Source organism: Rhinopithecus roxellana, chromosome 2 (genome assembly GCF_007565055.1).
Source record: "Rhinopithecus roxellana isolate Shanxi Qingling chromosome 2, ASM756505v1, whole genome shotgun sequence".
NCBI lineage: Eukaryota > Metazoa > Chordata > Mammalia > Primates > Cercopithecidae > Rhinopithecus > Rhinopithecus roxellana.
This window is the reverse complement of record NC_044550.1, coordinates 54,052,254-54,063,760: the sequence shown is the minus strand read 5'-3', so window position 1 is coordinate 54,063,760 and position 11,507 is coordinate 54,052,254.

The window sequence follows — 11,507 nt, the reverse complement described above, 5'->3', positions numbered from 1 at the left end:
CCACTCACTGGTCTTCCATTTCCATACCACACTGGAAAACCAATAGAACAACAAATGCTTTCAGACTAATACCACAAATGATATTACTACAGAACTACTCAGGGGGCTACAGCCAAAGGGTTCACCAACAGGGACTTCTGGTTCAGGCAACAGATTATAACAGGAGGAGTTCCAGCCCAGGAGCAATGAGCCCCACTGCTCCCTTGCTATCTTCCTGTCCAACTGGATTAACCCATCTGGGAGCTCCCATATGTGACAAAGAGTCTATCCCAGTGGTTCTCAGCCCATTTGAAATCTGACATATAATACTTTCAGTAGCCGATATACAGGCAGTAGAGTCCGTGGACACACTGATTCAGACAGTGCTAGCATTCTGGCCTTGTGTATTACCTTCACTACCCTCGGTGGCCTCTGGTCCTAAAGTGTCAAATTATTGGACTAGCTGATTTCTTTACATGTATTAAAATATATCCATTATGGAAAATGTAATGAAGACATTTGTCTAGATAAATAAACATACAGATGAGAGTCACTATCAACTAAAGATCAAACAGATAGTCTGATTAAACATCTCTGAAGTGAGACATTTGTTTTCAATGAGAAAATATGTTTTCATTCACCAAATTCACTGGCATGACATACGATTTAGGACACATCTGTTAAACAAAGAGTGGGACTCTAAAGACCACATGTGTGTAAAGTTGAACATGCAGGGTTGGTGGCCACTTCCAGGGTTTTGCAGGTTTCTTTTCGGATATGTGCCACCTTCTCCCTTGCTAAGCTTGACCTTTTCCTTTTAACACCACTGTAATGAGTGGGCACATTAATCCTGGAGAACCTGGTAAATGCACTTTTGGAGTCAAGTATAGGAACCCTTAATATCTCTGTATCTCTCTAAGGACATCTTGTCCTCTTATTGCCTGCTTCTCCAGATTGGTAAAAGAGAAAAGACGACATGTTGGAAGTTTACCATAATTATGTTAAATAAATTGCTTGTAAAACAAATGGAACATCCAATCAATTTAGGCTCAAAAAACTTAACTCAGAAAGTGAGACATTGGAAATCAAAGAACCAGATGCCTGGTGTCACAGAAAAAGCCTGCTACAGCAGAAGCACCACAATGCCCATGTGTCATATAGTGTCGAGAAGATGGGGCAAGCACAGATAAACCAGGGTCCCAGGGCTGCGTTTTCACTTCCTCCGTCTTGACTGTTTCGCTATTTATTTATTTATTTATTTATAGATGCAATACAGTTGGGATAAAACTAGCAACACACTTACGTGTGTCAGGTTGTTCTTTTTCTTTTTAAGGGAAGCAGCCGGGCGCGGTGGCTCAAGCCTGTAATCCCAGCACTTTGGGAGGCCGAGACGGGCGGATCACGAGGTCAGGAGATCGAGACCATCCTGGCTAACACGGTGAAACCCCGTCTCTACTAAAAACTACAAAAAACTAGCCGGGCGAGGTAGCGGCGCCTGTAGTCCCAGCTACCCGGGAGGCTGAGGCAGGAGAATAGCGTGAACCCGGGAGGCGGAGCTTGCAGTGAGCTGAGATCCGGCCACAGCACTGCAGCCCGGGTGACAGAGCGAGACTCCGTCTCAAAAAAAAAAAAAAAAAGGGAAGCACAAGGAAGGAAATACTAACAGACAAGGGAAGCCCGGGCTGGGTTTGCCCTACTTAGTATCTTTGCCTCACAGCATTCAGACACATAAGAGACAGCACAGTCTCCAATTGTCTGTCTTTGTCTTTAGTTCTATACGGGAAAGAGGAGGAAGACAGCAGCAATTAGCCTGAGAGAGAAGGCAAATAAATGAAGGAGAAATAAAAGGTGTTGATTCTAGGGAGGAAGAGCCCACAGTTGAATGAATATGCAAAGCAGAAGGAGGGGAGAGAGGACACAAAGAGAAGGGAGATGCCAGGAGTTAAAATTCAGATGCCAAAGGCCCCCAGCAGATGACACAGGACAGCGATGCAGGGGTCAGAGAGGGAGTGGTAAGGACTGCAGGAAACTGGAGAACACATACCCCACCAACTCAACCCAACGTCCATTTATCAAGAGAGATTGTGGGCTTGGGGTTGCTAGATCTTCTGATTTTTCTTAAAATTAGTTTGAAATCCAAACTTTTATGTGAATTTTTCCAGTTTGTAAATATTAGCAAAACATTGTTCATCATAAAAAAAATATATATATATCTGCAGGGCAGAGTTGGCCCAGGGGCCACCAGTGTGTAACTCTGTGGTAAGCCAAGAAAGGGTGAAGGAAGGGGAAGACACCGTCAGATGGGAATGGATTGATTTGAATTTCGCAAAGCAGAAAGGTGGCTTAAGAACAAGAATAAAGAGAGACAGTTGGTTAAAGAAAAAGAAAGAAAAAAAAAAAAAGAAAGAGAGGCCAAGCAGGACAAAAGATACTCAGAGTGCTGCAGTGGTGGCTGGGACAGGAGTGTTGGAGCCTGGCAATGCTATTTTGAATGCCAGTTTTTGCTGCATGCTACTTGACCTCTGTGGGCTTCCACTTTCTGGTCTGAGAGCAGGGGAATGATGCTTCCTTGCATGGTTGGCTAGATGATTAGATGAGATATGCCATATGGGCATGTCTGGCACATACTCGATGCTTCATAGACGTTGGGCTATGTTTCATTTTTTCCCTTGGTAGATGGGATAGCTGGGTCCCAAGAGGACCAAATTCTTACACTCTGGAAAGCCATTTAGTAGACCTCAAACATTTTGAGGGATTACAAATCTCTTTAAGATCTCTATGAAACATGTGGACTTTCTCCTCAGAAGTATAGACATAGCAAAACACATACACAGGCACACACACATACACACAGAGTTTACATACCATTTCAGAAAGTCACAGGTCCTCTGAAACCCAGCCATGAACTCCAGGTCAGGATCACTGGTTTACAGGAATTCTGCTCCAGCACACTAGAAAAGAGTCAGCACGCGGCAATTGATCTCTCGTGTTCATGACAACAGATCCTGACCCAGATTATGGGATTAAAATCTGAGGCATGTGTGAGCATATATGTTGTATGTGCCTTGCTCATGCAGGCTGACTTGTCCCAGCCCCCGCATCCTAGGAAGGAAATTGCTTAAATGATCCCCATCTGATTGAAACGTTTCCAGAAGACAGAAGACCATAGGCTGCAGAGATGGAATTGAGTGGGAGGCAAACTGCATTTGTCACTAAGTGACAGCGATCTGAGGAATGCTTCCCTATGTGACTTGTGAGTGATGGAGACAAGAGGGGTTACTGGGTCCATGGGTGGGCACGCTATGATACTTGGAATATCGTTCAGGAAGAAACCAGGAAACTGAGGCAGTAATGGAGGCCAGGTTTCCCTGAGGAGGAGACCACCTCTCCCTGAAGGCCACGCCCTCTATGTACTAACAAAACACTACCAGGTAACAGGTGAGAAAGCAGGACCATGACAACCACTCACCTTGCCCAGAGAATGATTTAACCTTTGTGAAGTCATTTTCTGAGACTTCAGATATCCCACCTAAACACATTCCTTACCTCACAGAAATTGCTGTACTTAATACAGAAATGGTTTTAACATATAATTGCTTTTTCTTCTTATTTACCTAAAACTCAAGACTAAGTCTTTCTACTTTCTACACGTTCCATATACATATGAAAAGTCTACGATTGTATAGTTCTTAGATGTTGTCAGTTGAAGAGAAGCAAGGCCAAGAATCACAAGGAGGAAAGATACTGTGAAAATGGAAGCGGGGGTGGGTCTAGGGAGATCCCAGGCTGACGGAAGGACTGGCCTCCTCTGCTGGATGTTTGGGTGAGGTAGAGAGGGGACATCTCCTCAGAACCTCCAGAGCCCTTCAGCACCCTCCAGACAGGGCTGATGTGGGGAACTGTGTTTCTACTTAACTGCCTAATGATGAAAGAAGAAAGCACTTGAGACCTGTGGGAAATGAGGGCAACCTTTTGGGAAAGTTCAGTCCTGGAGGGATTTCTAGGTTTTCAGTTCAGGGGTTATCATCTTCAGAGGTGTTAACTTTAGAAAATTGAAATCAACGGCCCTGTTTCTTATTCATTGTCAAAAACTAAAATTTCATGTAAGATATTTTTCCGGTTTGACAATCTATTGCTCCCTTTACCACTATAAAGAAAGAGGAGGAAAAGTAATATGTGTAAGCAGGGGTTCCATATTCTTCTTAAGTAGATAAGATTTGGACTGTGTCCTTGGCCTCTTTATGGGAAATCTGTGTTTTGTGGATCTCGTGGCCTCACCTGCATTCAGGATCTGCCTTGTGTGTATGAGGAGCACCAAAGAAGTGGCGACCTACAAAACGCAGCCTGCAGGGAGGAAGTAGAAGTGGAGGCTTTAAACGAGAGCTGAGTTAGACGAATCTTCAATTTGACCAAACTTCTTAATTGGGCTCAAAAAACTAGAAATTGTCAGAGAGAGGGATGAGGAGGATTCAAGGTCTAAAAAACTATGTTTCTTTACAAAAATAAAAATGCAAAATTTTTGCTGCTCTGCATTTTATGGACTGCCATGACTATGAAACAGCACAAGTCCAGGCACAGTGGGTCACACCTATAATCCTAGCACTTGGGAGGCCAAGGTGGGCGGTTTGTCTGAGCCCAGGAGTTTGAGACCAACCATGGCAAAAACCTGTCTTTATGAAAAATACAAAAAAATTAGCTGTACATGGTGGCATGCACCTGTAGTCCCAGCTGCTCTGGAGGCTGAAGTGGCAGGATGCCTCGTGCCTGAGGAGGTTGAGGCTGCAGTGAGCTGAGATCACACCACTGCACTCCAGCCTGGGTGACAGAGTGAGACCCCTTCTTAAAAAAAAAAAAAACAAAAGAGAGAGAGAGAGAGAGAAACAAAAGAAAGAGAAAGAGAAAAAGAAAGAAAGAAGGAAACAAAGGAAACAAAAAGAAGAGAAAAAGAAAAACAGCACAGCAGTCACACACTTTAGTGTAAAAAGAAGAGGCAAATAATAAAGGAAAATAATACTTCTTTTGTTCTATACGTGTGATTATGCCGATTTGCACATTTTCCAGATAAGGAAACTGAGACTAACAAATTACCCAAAGTCACACAGAAGCTGGAGGCGTCACGCTACCTGACTTCAAACTATACTACAAGGCTACAGTAACCAAAACAGCATGGTACTGGTACCAAAACAGAGATATAGGCCAATGGAACAGAACAGAGTCCTCAGAAAAAATACCACACATCTACAGCCATCTGATCTTTGACAAACCTGAGAGAAACAAGAAATGGGGAAAGGATTCCCTATTTAATAAATGGTGCTGGGAAAATTGGCTAGCCATAAGTAGAAAGCTGAAACTGGATCCTTTCCTTACTCCTTATACGAAAATTAATTCAAGATGGATTAGAGACTTAAATGTTAGACCTAATACCATAAAAACCCTAGAAGAAAATCTAGGTAGTACCATTCAGGACATAGGCACGGGCAAGGACTTCATGTCTAAAACACCAAAAGCAACGGCAGCAAAAGCAAAAATTGACAAATGGGATCTAACTAAACTAAAGAGCTTCTGCACAGCAAAAGAAACTACCATCAGAGTGAACAGGCAACCTACAGAATGGGAGAAAATTTTTGCAACCTACTCATCTGACAAAGGGCTATTATCCAGGATCTACAAAGAACTCAAACAAATATACAAGAAAAAAACAAACAACCCCATCAAAAAGTGGGCAAAGGATATGAACAGACATTTCTCAAAAGAAGACATTCATACAGCCAACAGACACATGAAAAAATGCTCATCATCACTCGCCATCAGAGAAATGCAAATCAAAACCACAATGAGATACCATCTCACACCAGTTAGAATGGCAATCATTAAAAAGTCAGGAAACAACAGGTGTTGGAGAGGATGTGGAGAAATAGGAACACTTTTACACTGTTGGTGGGATTGTAAACTAGTTCAACCATTATGGAAAACAGTATGGCAATTCCTCAAGGATCTAGAACTAGATGTACCATATGACCTAGCCATCCCACTACTGGGTATATACCCAAAGGATTATAACTCATGCTGCTATAAAGACACATGCACACGTATGTTTATTGTGGCACTATTCACAATAGCAAAGACTTGGAATCAACCCAAATGTCCATCTGTGACAGACTGGATTAAGAAAATGTGGCACACATACACCATGGAATACTATGCAGCCATAAAAAAGGATGAGTTTGCGTCCTTTGTAGGGACATGGATGCAGCTGGAAACCATCATTCTTAGCAAACTATCACAAGAACAGAAAACCAAACACCGCATATTCTCACTCATAGGTGGGAACGGAACAATGACATCACTTGGACTCGGGAAGGGGAACATCACACACCGGGGCCTATCATGGGGAGGGGGGAGAGGGGAGGGATTGCATTGGGAGTTATACCCGATATAAATGATGAATTGATGGGTGCTGACGAGTTGATGGGTACAGCACACCAACATGGCACAAGTATACATATGTAACAAACCTGCACGTTATACACATGTACCCTAGAACTTAAAGTATAATAAAAAAAAAAAAAAAAGAAAAGTAATGAAGTAATGTATGCCCTTTGCCTACAAAAAAGAGGACAGAAATAATAAAGAGTAATTCTGCTGGCTTAGCAGTTTTGCTCAGGGATAAATTCCTACTTTACAGAGTCCAAGTTTCTCTTCACGAAGTTAATACATGATTTCTCACTTGCTCTCGGGACTTCTTTTCACATCTCCCACAAGGTGGCAGCATTTCTCCAATGATATAGATGATCAACTAAGGCTACAGGAATTGGACAATAGAGCCTGGAGCAGAAATCAGGAGAGTAATTAATATAGAACTTATAAATACAGAAAAGGTTACAAAATTGTGATAGTAACCTAATTAAATAAAGGCTTTTAAAGTTAGTAATTACTCTGAAGTTTAGTATCTTCCAGCCTCCCTACCGTTTAGAAAAAAATTTACATTAAATTCTTTTAGAGCTATCCTTGCTTCCACCACTTGATGGCAATAAAGACCCCTTAAATATCGAATGTTCATTTTCTTTTTGGAAAGTTGGAAGGTCTGTTTGAAAAATTCAGCAGTCTAGTCCTTTATCCATACTTTCCAGTTTCATCCTGTTCAAGATGCTGTGTGTTCTTCTGGAAGCAGAATGCCCCAACCATTCCCTGGGTCCATCACCTTCGCAGGAATTCACAGAATGATACTTTCTCCTTAGTTGTTCTAATAAATTTAGTAATTTTCTACCTCCAATCCCCACCCTTCCACAATAAACTAAACCTTCTTGGATTTTTTCTTAAAATAACTCTGAACTACCCACTCATTGCTGTTTGGCTCTATCCCATCCACACAGGTAACTCCTATGATCTGTCTCTATAGTCCACCGCAGGGCTTGAGACACTGACACTTTGTAAAATACAGCTCCAGCTGGGCGCGGTGGCTCATGCCTGTAATCCCAGCACTTCAGGAGGCCGAGGCGGGCAGATCACCTAAGGTCAGGAGTTCAAGACCTAACCTACATGGCAAAACCCCGTATCTACTAAAAATACAAAAATTAGCCGGGCATGGTGGTAGACACCTGTAATCCCAACTACCTGGGAGGCTGAGGCAGAAGAATCACTTGAACCTGGGAGGCAAAGGTTGCAGTGAGCTAAGATCACGCCATTGCTCTCCAGCCTGGGCAACAGAGCAAGACTCTGTCTCAAAAATAAATAAATAAAATACAACTCCAAACTGATTGTCTCTAGGGGTGCAAGCAGCACCTAAATGATTCCTGGATGAGACTGTGTCTTGGCCTTCTGCATGACACCAGCTTTTAGACTGCAGCTAAGAACCTAGCACGATGCCATCACTAGATGTGAGTTTATTGAATAAATGTGTGATTGTGAAATTATTATTTAATCCTTAGCATCAGTGATGTTGATGGTAAATTTCCTGAGAAAAGGGACACTTTCAGTACCTCTGCTTAGAAATGGGCTTACCACTGCCCTGGTGATCTGTGAAGATGATGATAGGAGGGGTGAGTCAGTATCACATTGGCGAAAGGGAGAATTTGTAAGGGATGGGAAGTCAATGACACAACCCTTGGTGTGCTTTTAGAGTAGTGGTGATGGACTGCACCGAACCACGCTTACTCTCTAGGCTGGTATAGCTCCTCCAGGATCAACAGTAACCTTGAATGCAATGTCAGGGCTGCTGTGGATTTTTTTTTCCTGAGTTAACTTATACATCAAGATGCTATTGTTTTGGCCTTTTTAGCAATAATTTTTTGGCTATTGTTGGAAAGTAACAATAAAGATGATTCAGGAAGGCCACTCAGGCAGTGAAGGAAAGGAAAGGATAGAGGCGGGGGCCCCTGAGATGTGAATGGGGAAAGCCAAAGAGCTGGTTCCTTTATAGCTGCTTAAGTACTTAAAGTTTACTGAAGAAAGGGATGGAGGATGGATGGATGGATGGATGGATGGATGGATGGATGGATGGATGGGAGTTGTCCTAACAATTGAAATAGTCTTCATTAAATCATTTCGATATCTACTTATTCAGGGGGGATTTTCTGTGACAGTAATTCAGGATGCTCTATTTATTTTTGTCTGCTGTGTTACTGTGCAGATTGTATCTTTGTGCCGAGTGAAGCAATTTGACTTTTTGGCATTCACATCATACGCGCTTGGTGTTTGTAGACAGTTACCATATCATTAGTCATTGCCTAGTTAATTCTGCTTTCCTGTTTCCACATAAATGAATCCCTCCCACTCCCTCAGTCATGTCTGTCCTTACTCTCTGATCTTCTTCCAGTATTTCTATCTCCTACAGGCCCCTAAGCATCTCACTGACAACTTAGTGTTTCAGGTAAAATACCAGAGTTACCCAGAAGAAAAAAAATATGTGCTGTGTGGATTCAGGGAAGAGTTAACACTTTTCATGTAGTCCAAAATCAGAATCAGAAACAAAGAAATTTCATAACTGGCTCCTGTATTTGTATAAGGTGTCCAAACTGTTTTCTAAGTACTTGACTATTTGCTAGTTACATCCATAACAGAAATTTTGGAAGTATGCCTCTAAAATATATTATAGTACATTTAATGCCTTTGTCCCCTACAATACTGAAACAGGGACCATAACTTTTTGTAAAAGGAGTTGGAGCAAGATCCAAGGAGAGGGGAGGAAATGAGATGGCGATCACAGGAAGAGGCCTTAAGCTTGGACAGGAAGAGACTGCCCTCCGAGAGCCCTGGAAAATAGTCATGGTGGGGGCAGACAGAGATAAAGTGGAAAGAAGGGCAGGGAGTAAATGGAGGCAGATGGAAGATGAGTTGATTAACCATTGTTGACGTCAATTTTCTTCATGAATAAGGAAGCAAAATTGTTGGCTGAGAGTGAGTAGCAATGAGGTTGGGAAGAGTTGAAGAAAGTGAATGCTGCAACAGCCATGGGCAGAGGGCAGAATTTAGGACCTAACTGAAACTGGAAGCCCTCCCTTTGGAGTGGTTTAAATCTGAAATTCTAGTGGTTTTTTTTTTTTTTTTCCAGCATGCCAACTATATTATCAATATGTATTCATTCTGTTAAATATTCTTGGTCATCCTCTCTTCTCCATCCTACTACTCTCTTGTTATAGATTTCATTATTTTTTGTCTGCACCTGATTTGTCATTACCTCCAGTCTCACCTTGCAAGTCTTTCTTCCTCTGGCTATTGGAGTGACAATTTTCACGACCAAATATTGCAGCCAACGCCATCATCCACCAGTTAAACCCAACTGGGCACAGACACATGAACAAGCCTAGTATAGACCAGGAGATGAGGCTGGAGAAGCAGCAGAGTTAGTTTACAGGGCCTTAGATTTCACTGGGAGTGAGAAGAACTGACCAGGTGAGTTCATCCCAAAGTACTAACTCACAGGTCCATGAGCTAAACTATTAAGTTTTGAGGCTGAGACTACATTGAGGGAGGTGAAGCACCTAGGGTGCAAAATTCAAGGAGGCCTCATTTGCACTTCCAAGGCATAAGAGTAAATGTCTCTTTAAATTGTGTGCCCCTGTTGCCACACTCACCTCACTGGCCTCACCCTACTCACTTACCACTTGCATGGCCCTGTGAAGTTGGTTCCACAGCCATGGATGACTGATACAAGGATTTTTTTGTCCTAGCTCCAGAAAAACTTATTCTGGTCAATCATGGCATATGGACTATGGCCACTACTCCCTTTCTCCCTTTAATCTCCCTGTTATATCCAATAACATATTAATCCGTATTCCCAGTAATAGCTGATGGCCCACAGCCCCACAGTTTTCTAGCAAATTAAGAACGTGCTGATACAAAATGTTCTGCTCAGACTAGGCCAGTGATGGTTTGCTAGGTCAACCTCAGATTTTGAATCAGAAAAGGTGGGGAAAAAATCTTTCAGAGAACTAAAATGATAACCCATTGGTCCTCTCATGAGATACCTACAGCACCTAGACCCTGAATCACCATCCAGAAAAGCCTCCATGAAGTATCAGTGTACCATAGATTTTTCCCTAAGATTTCCATGGGATTCCTGTCTCTCTTGAGACAGCCTATTGAAGGAAATTTTCCTGGGCACCACAAAAGTCGATCACTTTAGCTCTTTAGCCTTTTTCTTCCTATTCGCTGTATTATTCCAGTAAAATTGCACCTATCCCTCTAAGCACACATCATATTCCACACCCTTGCTTGGCTGGTTCTTTTGCTAGAAAACCTGTCTCTTTCTTTCTCTTCTTTCTCTTCCTTTCTTTTTTTTCTCTTTCTCTTCTTTCTCTTTCTCTTCTTTCTCTCTTCCTTCATTCCTTTTTCTTTCCTTCCTTTTCTTTCTTCTTGTCTTTTCTCTTTTATTTTCTTTTCCTTTCTTTTCTTTTTCTTTCAAGACAGGGTTTTGCTTTGCCACCCAGACTGGAGTACAGTGGTGTAATCATAGCTCACTGCCTCCTGGGCTAAAGAGATTCCCCCCGTCCCTCAGATTCCCGAGAAGCTGGGACCACAGTTGCATGCCCCTACACCTGCCTACTTTTTGTGTTTTTTTTTTTTAAGAGACAGAGTCTTGCCATATTGCCCAGACTAGTCTTCAGCTCCTGGCTCAATCAATCCTCCGACCTTAGCCTCTCAAAGTGCTGAGATTACAGGCATGCACCACCACACCCAGCTAAGGCTCTCTTTTTCATGTCCCCAGTAAAGGACACTGATAACGTGCTTTCACCAGATCTCTTTAAGCATATCATGTATTCATCCTCCACCTTCTTCATGCCTTGCTGCTAATGCCCCTCACATCCTATACCTAAGACCTTCAGAGCATTGCTCTGGAGATGCCCTGCCCCTTGTATGCCTGGGCGTTTTGTATTCCAGTCCTCCTCCATCAGAGTAGCCCATAACCATGAACAGACTGGTGTGGGAGTACAAAAGTTCAGCTCCTTTGCTTCAAGGGGAACAAACTCTGAGGTGTGAATTATGCTACAGATTTCCCCAGGGGATCAGGCTGAGTCTGGGACTTCATC